General features: G+C 44.0%; 1 pseudogene; it reads left to right on the top strand.

Moving 5' to 3' along the window:
• The window catches only part of LOC109225085, a 136627-nt pseudogene continuing 126234 nt past the window's right edge, over positions 619–11011 (top strand).

Below are 11011 nucleotides of genomic sequence, written 5' to 3' on the forward strand. Positions count from 1 at the left end.
AAGCTAGACTGATGCGTTGTGTCTTATTACTTCAAGAGTTTGATTTGGAAATTATGGACCGGAAAGGTAGTGAAAACCAAGTGCGGATCACTTGTCCCGCTTGGAGGAGGAAGGAAGGCCGTGTGATGGCCTAGAGATCAATGATGCATTTCCCGATGAGCAACTACTTTCTATGTCAATGAGTGATATGCCATGGTTTGCGGATGTTGCTAATTTCCTTGTGACTAGCATCATCCCGTGTAAGCTCTCTTCTAACCAAAGGAAGAAGCTTAAACGGGATAGTCTGGATTTCTATTGGGATGAGCCGTACTTATTCAAGATTTGCACCGACGGAGTGATCCGGAGGTGTGTCCTTGAGGAGGAGCAATCGAGTATCTTAGAGGCTTGTCATTCCTCTCCCTATGGTGGCCATCATGGAGGGGCAAGGACAGCTTCGAAAGTTCTGAGTTGTGGGTTTTATTGGCCAACTTTGTATAAAGAGCGGGCGGTATTTCGAAGAAAGATGAGATGCCTCTCAACACCATTCTAGAAAAGGATATCTTTGATGTGTGGGGTATTGATTTCATGGGCCCATTTGTAAGCTCGTGCGGGAACACCTACATTCTAGTGGCGGTTGACTATGTCTCAAAATAGGTCGAGGCCGTGGCTTTGCCCAACAATGAAGCTAGGAGTGTGGTTGCATTTCTAAAGAAGAGCATTTTTACAAGGTTTGGCACTCCTCGTGCAACTATAAGTGATGGAGGATCGCATTTTTGCAATAGTGCTTTTGACACCTTGCTTGCTAAGTATGGTGTCAACCACAAAGTGTCTACTCCTTATCATCCTCAAGCGAGTGGCCAAGTTGAAGTCTCTAACAGGGAAATCAAGAGCATTTTGTCTAAAACTGTCAATGCCAATAGGACCGATTGGTCTAAGAAGTTGGACGATGCTCTATGGGCTTACCGAACTGCATACAAGACTCCGATTGGTATGTCTCCGTACCGGTTGGTGTTCGGGAAAGCTTGCCATTTACCGATTGAGTTAGAGCACAAGGCCATGTGGGCTTTGAAGAAATTGAACCTTGAATGGGATGTGGCAGCAAATCTCTGTGTTGAGCAACTCAATGAACTTGATGAATTCCGATTCCATGCCTACTCCAGTTCTTCCTTGTACAAGGACAAGATGAAGTACCTTCATGATAAATATGCTCGTGGCAAGGAGTTTAAGGTGGGTGATTTGGTTCTCTTGTTCAACTCTCGGTTACGGTTATTTCCGGGAAAGCTAAAGTCAAAATGGAGCGAACCTATTGAGGTGGTGTTTGTGACCCGTTTGGTGCCCTTGATTTGAAAAACGAGAATGGGGAGATTTTCAGAGTTAATGGGCACAGGGTCAAGCACTACTTGGGAAAGTTTGATGATAGCCATGTGGTGGCACTTCTTGATTTCAAATGATTGGATGGTAACATGCGTCGTGCCGCGATGTTAAATCAGGCGCTTCTTGGGAGGCAACCCATGTGTTTTTCTTCTTGTTTTTCTTTGATTTTCATTGTAGTATAGGATTTATTTTTGGACTGACTGGTTGTGAGATGTTACAGGATTGTGTTGATGCAGTGCAGGACATAGTGGAAAAATTGTTCAAGTCTCTAAAGTTTGAAATGCGGACCGCACTACATTTTGTGCGGCCGCAAAGAACCTAATGCGGGGGGCACAAATTTAGTGTGGACCGCACTGATGATGGAGGAAAATAACAGCTCTCTGAAGTTTGCCACCGCGGCCGCATTACATTTTGTGCGGTCCGCGGTGGACCACTGCGGCCGCAAAGCATTTTGTGTGGACCGCAGTGGTTGCCTTTCTCAAACTTGCATAACACTATGTGGTGCGGACCGCACTGCATTTTGTGCGGTCCGCGTTGGGTTGGTAAGCTGGGCCCCAGGACGTTTTCTATAAATAGGGCCTGAGGCCCTCCTTTTATACTTTTCGAACTTTTCACTCTCAGAACTCAAATTTTCACTGTTCATCTTCCTTCTTGCTCGTAATTCATCTGCCTAGTCTCGATTAATATCCAATACTTCTCATATCTGGTAACTTTAACTTCTTTTTATTGTTTTTTTTGGTTTTTCTTGTTTCTTCTTCTTGCCCTACCCGTATTTCTGTCAGTAATGTAGATTAGGTTAATTAAATTCATGTTTAACGTTAGATTAGGTAGTTAATATATTGGGCAAACACTTAGGGACCCTTTATTAGGTGTAAAATTGGACTTAAAGTCAAAATATCTTGGACCCTAAGTTAGTCCTGCTACTGGGCACTCAGTGCGGACCGCAGTGGAATTTGTGCGGTCCGGGATGCCCCTGTGTGGTCCGTGATGGTATTTTGTGCGGACCGCATTGCTAAATGTTCTGCAATCTGATCTTTGAGGACCGCGGCCGCACTACATTTTGTGCGGTCCGCATTGGTCCCTGTGCGGCCGCACTACATTTTGTGCGGCCCGCAGTGCTTGGATTCAGAGAGTGGGTAGTCTGAACCCCACCTCTGTGCGGACCACAATGGATTTTGTGCGATCCGCATTGGCCTCAGTGCGGCCGCACTTCATTTTGTGCGGTCCGCACTTTTCAACAATTAACTATCTGCAACATAATTCTTTCACTGCAATCTTGAACTTCATGGTATATTCTCAGACTAACAAAGCATGACTAAATTTGTTTGCAGACAATGGTAAAATCAAGAGGCCAGGGTGCTAAACAACCAGGCAGAGGAGAGTCCTCCCGGGGGAGGGGACGTGGAAAGATAAAATTTACCCCCAAAGTTCGGGAAGCAATAAAAGCAACAAGGAAGGCGATTCAGGCCGCTGATAGAGCTGCTTCCCACTCCTCGGGAAGTGAGTATGAGCCTTCCAAGGAGTTGACTGATTCGGATTCTGCTCCGAAGTTTATAGATGATTTCCCGGGTAGGTTCAGGATGACAAATGACCCCACTCCTCCAGCATCCCCCACTGCTCAGGCTTCACTGCATGTATCTTCTGGGTCGTTTGAGGGCTCAGCTGAAGGCAGTAAGGATGAGTACTCCACCTCTCCCACAGCTTCATTATCCGGAGAGGGTGCGGTAGGAGAAGAAGAGGTAGTAGGAAAAGGGGGTGAACCTCAGGTGGGAGGTGTTGCTAGAACTAGAAACCCGGAGGTGTGGCAAGATCGCTTTGTGAGTGAGAAGGCTTACCATAAGGTTAAAGAATGGTGGCCTGTGAGGAAATTGATTCCGGAGAGAAGTTTTGTTGATAGAGACCTCTTGCCACACAACCCCAATGTGAGGAGACAGTTTAGAGAGAGAGTGGGCTGGGAGTACTTCTTGAGCGACTGTGTGGATGCAAACGAGCACCCGGTTGTCACACCTCCTTTTTCGCTACTACACCCCGGAAAGGGTATAATAAAGGAGTTTTTCCAATTAAAGGACAATCGAAACGGGATTCATTTTATTAAGAGATTCAGAGTCGCCACTTGGGAGATTTATGGTGTCCCAAGTCACCGGTTTGAATCCCGAATCGAGGAAAAGGTTTGACTCTGATTAACAGTCGCGAACCAGAAATTCGAGTAAGGAGTTCTGTTAACCCGGGAGAAGGTGTTAGGCATTCCCGGGTTCCGTGGTTCTAGCACGGTCGCTCAACTGCTATATTTGGCTAAAATCTAATTTTAATACATCGTTATCCTATTGTGCATTTAAAATACTTTCGCTTTAANAAATAAAATCTCAAAATGCATGGCCCTCACTTAATTAATTTAAATCCTTAGAATTCGAGGCATGCCATTTAGTTGAATTTTCCATGGCCCTCGCAAAGTTAACAACGCGTAGTTGCTTTAGGCGCGTTATTTTAATAATATTACCTTCCTAAATTCGGGTGTGCATTTCATGTGACCCAAATCCAAATCTTAATAACGTTGAATAAAATGTGTTTCGGATTGCGGGTGCATTTCATGTGGCGTGGTCCAAAGACATATTTTAGACGATGTTAAATCTTCTTTAAAATGAATAAAAGCGGTTATAAAGTTAAAATTGTACCATAGGCTAAAACATGTATTAAAATCAGATAATGGGCAAATTATAATAGCTTAAGCGGCCGTGCTAGAACCACGGAATCCGGGGGTGCCTAACACCTTCCCTCGGGTTAACAGAATTCCTTATTTAGAATTTCTGGTTCGCAGACTGTATACAGAGTCAAACCTTTTCCTCGATTCGGGATCTAAACCGGTGACTTGGGACACCAAATAAACTATCCCAAGTGGCGACTCTGAATTGAATAAATAATCCCTTTTCGAATAATGTCACTTAAATTGGAAAACTCCCTTATATACTATCCTTCGGGGTGGTGTGTAAAAAAAGGAGGTGTGACAGTGACTTCATTTCTTTTGCTATTTTGAGTAATTTTAGCTTAATTTCACCATTGAATCTTCAAGTTCTATTTAGTAATTAATTATTATGAGTTTATCTTCATCTATTTTTTTGTTTTTCTCTTTAATTATGAGTAGCTAGACCCATCAGCTAGGGTTGTGGCTCAACCCTAGTGTGGGTAATTGATGAGTCTTGTATTTTAGGGCTTGATTGACTATGGGTGTTTGATATTTGGGCTAATTTCATGTGTAATTGCTGAATTAGTGGTTGCAAACACTAGTTTGTGTTTAGTTGACTTTGGCTCTTCTTGAGAAAGAGAGTCTAAGTCTCTGAAATTGGTCCAACAAGGAATTGGGGCGTACACAAGAGATTGATAGCCCCAATTAAAGGGTTAAATCGAGAGATCGTATTACCCGACTTGAACCTTAATTGCTTGTGCAAATTTGCATTCCCAATTGGTCTTGAGAAAGTCAATTCGGGCAAAATCACTCGAACTACCGAGAGGTATAGAGTGAGTAGAATCGAGCAATGGTTATATCGTACTCCCCAAATGTGACAATCTAGCTTTAGACTCAAGAATCCATCAATTGACCACCTAGGCAAAAGTCACTACCCTAGTGCCTTTTAATCATTTGAACAACTCGCAATAGTTTAACCCTAGCTTATTTTAGTTTAATTGAGCATTGTAGTTTTATAAAATTAGAATCATATTAAAAACCAAAAATGTGTAGAAGTGCAATTTGGAGCAAATACATAACTCCACTTTAGATAGACACCCAACTCCAATATCTAGCTCCTTGTGGAAATCGATCCCGACCTTAATCGGGTAAAAGCTGTTTCGACCTCTCTCGCTACTCAATAGTAGTGCAGGGTTGGCCTCGATCACTTTTTGCCGCTGTTGCCGGGGAGCTAACTGTTTTGGCTATCTATCTAAATAGTTTTATGTATTGTTCTTCTATCCTTCTTTGTCACTAATTTGTGTGTGTCACAACTTCAGGTACAAAATGGCATTAAATGCTAATGAACCTCTTGGAAACGTGATTGCGGGGGAGGAGGTTGATGATAATGGAGAGGATGAGGTGCCTCTTGTACCTCAAGGACAATGTAGAGGCCGCCAGGCCAATGCAAATGAAAACATTCCAGACCCTCCTCCGCCACCTCCAAGAGTGGCTCCTAGAGTTCTTCCCAACCAAGCTATGCGAGTGCAATTGTTCCGCCCCGGATCCGGGCGGGAAATTTTCAAATAACCAACGTGATGCTGACATTGTTGGAGCAGCGTGGGTACTTCACAGGTGCTCCCACTCAGAATGCTTACAAACATCTCAAGGGGTTCGTGGATACCTGTTGGGGGAGCAAGCAAACCAATGTGTCCGAGGATGCACTTCGATTGAGGCTCTTCCCATTCTCACTTAGAGGGAAGGCATTGGATTGGCTTGAGCGACTTCCCAACCATTCCGTCACCACTTGGGATGAGTTGGCAGATAAGTTCATTGCCAAATTTTTCTCACCGGGGCACATGGCAGCATTACGGGATGAGATCTTAGCCTTCAAGCAGGAGCCCACCGAACCATTGCACGAGATTTGGGAGAGATATAGAACTATGGTGAAGGAATGCCCCAACAATGATATGACAGAGGCTATGATACAACAGACCTTTTATCAGGGCATCAATACAACCAATCAATGCATAGTGAATCAATTGGCTGGGGGTAATTTCATGAAGCTGCCTTATGATGAAGCTTGTGCTATTCTTGACGAGATGGCTGATACATCCTCCGCTTGGCAAAGTAGGGCCAATGTGCCACAGGGTGACCCCACGGTCACTCATTTGCACAAAGAACTACATGACCATGGATAGGCTATAGCAGAACTTACAATGAACCAATTAGCAAAGGCACAGTTGCAACAAGTTCAGAATCCTCGCCAAGTAAATGCCATGGAGGGTGTCAACATGCTTGTGAACAATAGAAGACAAAGAGGTCAACAGAACCAAGGGAATTCGGATCAATTTGACAATGATTGTGGTGGATTCCAAGATGATTGTTATGATGGGCAGAATGAAGAGGTGCAATATGTGAATAATTATCAAGGCCAAAGAGGCAATTCTTCTAACCAACAGCAACAATGGAGATCCCAGGGCAATTGGGGTAACCAACAGCAAGGCAACAATAATTGGAACAATCAACAACAAGGGAACAACAATTGGGGAAATCAAAATAACAATCGGAACAATCAGGGAAACTGGGGCAACAACAACAATTGGGGTGGAAACAACAACAACCAGGGTGGATGGAACAATAACCAAGGAAATCAGGGGCAAGGCTTTCAAAGGCCCCCAATGTACCAACAACCGAGCAACCCACCGCCTTTTCATCCCAGGGTCCTAGTTCTTCCAACAATGAAATGGGGAGAATTGAAATGATGTTTGAACAGATGATGAAAAAGAATGCTGACTCCGATGCGCAATTGGCTTCTCACAACACTTCAATCAGGAATTTGGAGGTCCAGCTAGGCCAAATCTCACAGTCTTTGAATACTCGCCCTAAGGGGGATCTACCGAGTGATACGGTAGTTAACCCAAAGGGTGGTAACAATCATGTTATGGCAGTAACTACTAGGAGTGGACGAGGCGGTGATGTGAATGCCTCCAAACAAAAGCAAGTTTTGGGTGATGAAGTTGAGTTGCAAGAAGATGAAGTTCCTTTGGTGGTTGAGAATGTGGTTGATGAAAATGTGAATCAAGAAGTGAGGATTGATATTCAAGATGCCGAGGTGGAAACACAAAATGACATGAACCCGTCTAGGGAACACGTAATTAACATGCCGGAGCCGGTTGTCAAAAGCCAAGGCACCTTTGCCTAGGCCACCTCCCTCTTATCCTCAAAGGCTAGCCAAGCAGAAAAATGAGAATCAGTTCAAAAAGTTCATTGACATGATGAAGAGCTTATCCATTAATGTGCCTTTGGTGGAGGCTTTAGAGCAAATGCCTGGCTATGCTAAATTCATGAAAGATTTGGTGACGAAGAAAAGATCATGGACTGTGAAACTATCAAGATGACCCACCAAGTTAGTGCTATAGTACATTCAATGGCTCCGAAGTTGGAGGATCCCAGTGCTTTCACTATCCCTTGCACTATTGGAAGTGCAGACTTTGCTAAAGCTTTATGTGATCTAGGGGCTAGTATCAATTTGATGCCCTACTCAATTTTCAAGACTTTGGGTATTGGGCCATCGAGGCCAACTTCTATGAGATTGCAAATGGTGGATAGATCAATGAAGAGACCATTAGGTATTGTTGACGATGTGCTTGTCCAGGTGGACAAATTTATCTTGCCAGCTGATTTTGTGATCTTGGACTGTGAGATAGATTATGAGGTTCCGATCATATCGGGGAGACCTTTCCTTGCTACGGGGAAGGCTCTAGTAGATGTGGAAGCAGGGGAACTAACTTTCAGGGTGGGTGACGAAAAGGTCATTTTTCATGTGTGCAAGTCAATGAAGCAGCCCAATTGTACCGAAGTGTGCTCATTTGTAGATCTTGTCACGGGTGTGATAATTGATGATACTAGTGCAATGATCAATGTGGAGGACCCTTTGGAGGCCGTATTGTTGAATCTTGATGTCAATGATGATGAGGGCCGAGTGGAGTGCGTGAATGCTTTACATGGAATGGGCTCTTATTCTTATGAGCCTAGGAAACTCTCTTTGGATCTTAAAAGTAGAAAGACCCCTCCAACAAAGCCTTCAATTGAGGAACCTCCGGTGTAGGAGTTGAAGCCATTGCCTTCACACCTCAGGTATGAATTCTTAGGCCCTAGTTCAACTTTACCAGTTATTCTTTCCTCTTGTCTTACTAACATGCAGGTAGATGCCACATTGGCACTGCTCAAAAAGAGGAAGAAGGCAACTGGATGGACTTTAGCTGATATTCGGGGAATAAGCCCCGCATTTTGTATGCACAAGATTATTCTTGAAGATGATGCAAAACCCTCCTTGGAACATCAAAGGAGGTTGAACGAGGCAATGCAAGAGGTTGTGAAAAAGGAGGTGATCAAGTGGTTAGATGACGGAGTTGTGTACCCTATCTCAGACAGCTCGTGGACTTCGCTGGTGCAGTGTGTGCCAAAGAAGGGTGGTATGACCGTGGTGACCAATGCTAATAATGAACTTATTCCAACCCAGACAGTGACCGGATAGAGGGTGTGCATAGACTACCGCAAGCTGAACAAGGTGACCTGCAAGGATCACTTCCCATTGCCTTTCCTTGACCAGATGCTTGATCGTCTTGCTGGGCGTGACTTCTATTGTTTCTTGGATGGATATTCGGGGTACAACCAAATTTTGATAGCTCTAGAGGATCAGGAGAAGACAACCTTTACTTGTCCATATGGCACCTTTGCCTTTTCTTGGATGCCCTTTGGGTTGTGCAATGCACCGACAACATTCCAACGGTGTATGATGGCCATTTTCACCGATATGGTGGAAGATATTTTGGAGGTGTTCATGGACGACTTTAGTGTTGTGGGTGATTCATTTGATGAATGTTTGAAAAATCTGGATAGAGTGTTGGCCCGGTGTGAAGACACCAATCTTGTGCTAAATTGGGAAAAATGCCACTTCATGGTTGAGGAGGGCATAGTATTGGGTCATAAAATTTCAAAGAATGGTATTGAGATTGACAAAGCCAAAATTGAGGTGATTTCAAGACTTCCTCCCCCACTTTTGTCAAGGGGGTTAGAAGTCTCCTTGGGCATGCAGGGTTCTTCCAGAGATTTATCAAGGACTTTTCGAAGGTAGTGAATCCTTTGTGTAAGCTGCTAGAAAAGGATGCCAAGTTCGTGTTTGATGAGAGATGTATGCAAGCTTGAACTTCTCTAGCATAAGTTTACCACCACCCCGATCATTACCGCACCCAATTGGAGTTTGCCTTTCGAGCTCATGTGCGACACGAGTGATGTTGCGGTTGGGGCAGTTTTGGGTCAAAGAGTGAACAAAATGTTTCATCCGGTGTACTATGCGATCAAGATAATGAATGAGGCTCAAAGGAACTACACGGTAACTGAGAAAGAGTTGTTGGCTATTGTGTTCGCAATGGAAAAATTTCGGCCATATCTTATAGGAGCCAAGGTCATAGTGCACACCGATCATGCAGCTCTTAGGTATTTGATGACAAAGAAAGACTCCAAAGTTAGACTGATGCGATGGGTCTTATTACTTCAAGAGCTTGATTTGGAAATTATGGACCGGAAAGGTAGTGAAAACCAAGTGGCGGATCACTTGTCCCGCTTGGAGGAGGAAGGAAGGTCGTGTGATGGCCTAGAGATCAATGATGCATTTCCCGATGAGCAGCTACTTTCTGTGTCGATGAGTGATATGCCATGGTTTGCGGATGTTGCTAATTTCCTTGTGACTGCCATCATCCCGTGTGAGCTCTCTTCTAACCAAAGGAAGAAGCTCAAACGGGATAGTCTGGATTTCTATTGGGATGAGCCATACTTATTCAAGATTTGCACCGACGGAGTGATCCGGAGGTGTGTCCCTGAAGAGGAGCAGTCAAGTATCTTAGACGCTTGTCATTCCTCTTCCTATGGTGGCCATCATGGAGGAGTGAGGACATCTTCGAAAGTTTTGAGTTGTGGTTTTTATTGGCCAACTTTGTATAAAGATGCAAGTGATCTTGTGAAAAGGGTGTGACCAATGTCAGAGAGCGGGCGGTATTTCGAAGAAAGATGAGATGCCTCTTAATACCATTCTAGAAGTGGATATCTTTGATGTGTGGGGTATTGATTTCATGGGCCCATTTGTAAGCTCGTGCGGGAACACCTATATTCTAGTGGCGGTTGACTATGTCTCAAAATGGGTCGAGGCCGTGCCTTTGCCCAACAATTAAGCTAGGAGTGTGGTTGCATTTCTAAAGAAGAGCATTTTTACAAGGTTTGGCACTCCTCGTGCAATTATAAGTGATGGAGGATCGCATTTTTGCAATAGAGCTTTTGACACCTTGCTTGCTAAGTATGGTGTCAACCATAAAGTGTCTACTCCTTATCATCCTCAGGCGAGTGGCCAAGTTGAAGTCTATAACAGGGAAATCAAGAGTATTTTGTCTAAAACAGTCAATGCCAGTAGGACCGATTGGTCTAAGAAGTTGGATGATGCTCTATGGGCTTACCGAACTACTTACAAGACTCTGATTGGTATGTCTCCGTAGCGGTTGGTGTTTGGGAAAGCTTGCCATTTATCGGTTGAGTTAGAGCACAAGACCATGTGGGCTTTGAAGAAATTAAACCTTGAATGGGATGTGGCAGCAAATCTCCATGTTGAGAAACTCAATGAACTTGATGAATTCCGATTCCATGCCTACTCCAGTTCTTCCTTGTACAAGGACAAGATGAAGTACCTTCATGATAAATATGCTCGTGGCAAGGAGTTTAAAGTGGGTGATTTGATTCTCTTGTTCAACTCTCGGTTACGGTTGTTTCCGGAAAAGCTAAAGTCAAAATGGAGCGGACCTTTTGAGGTGGTGTTTGTGACCCCGTTTGGTGCCCTTGATTTGAAGAACAATAATGGGGAGATTTTCAGAGTTAATGGCCATAGGGTCAAGCACTACTTGGGAAAATTTGATGATAGCCATGTGGTGGCACTTCTTCATTTCAAAT

Source organism: Nicotiana attenuata, chromosome 4 (genome assembly GCF_001879085.1).
Source record: "Nicotiana attenuata strain UT chromosome 4, NIATTr2, whole genome shotgun sequence".
Taxonomy (NCBI): domain Eukaryota; kingdom Viridiplantae; phylum Streptophyta; class Magnoliopsida; order Solanales; family Solanaceae; genus Nicotiana; species Nicotiana attenuata.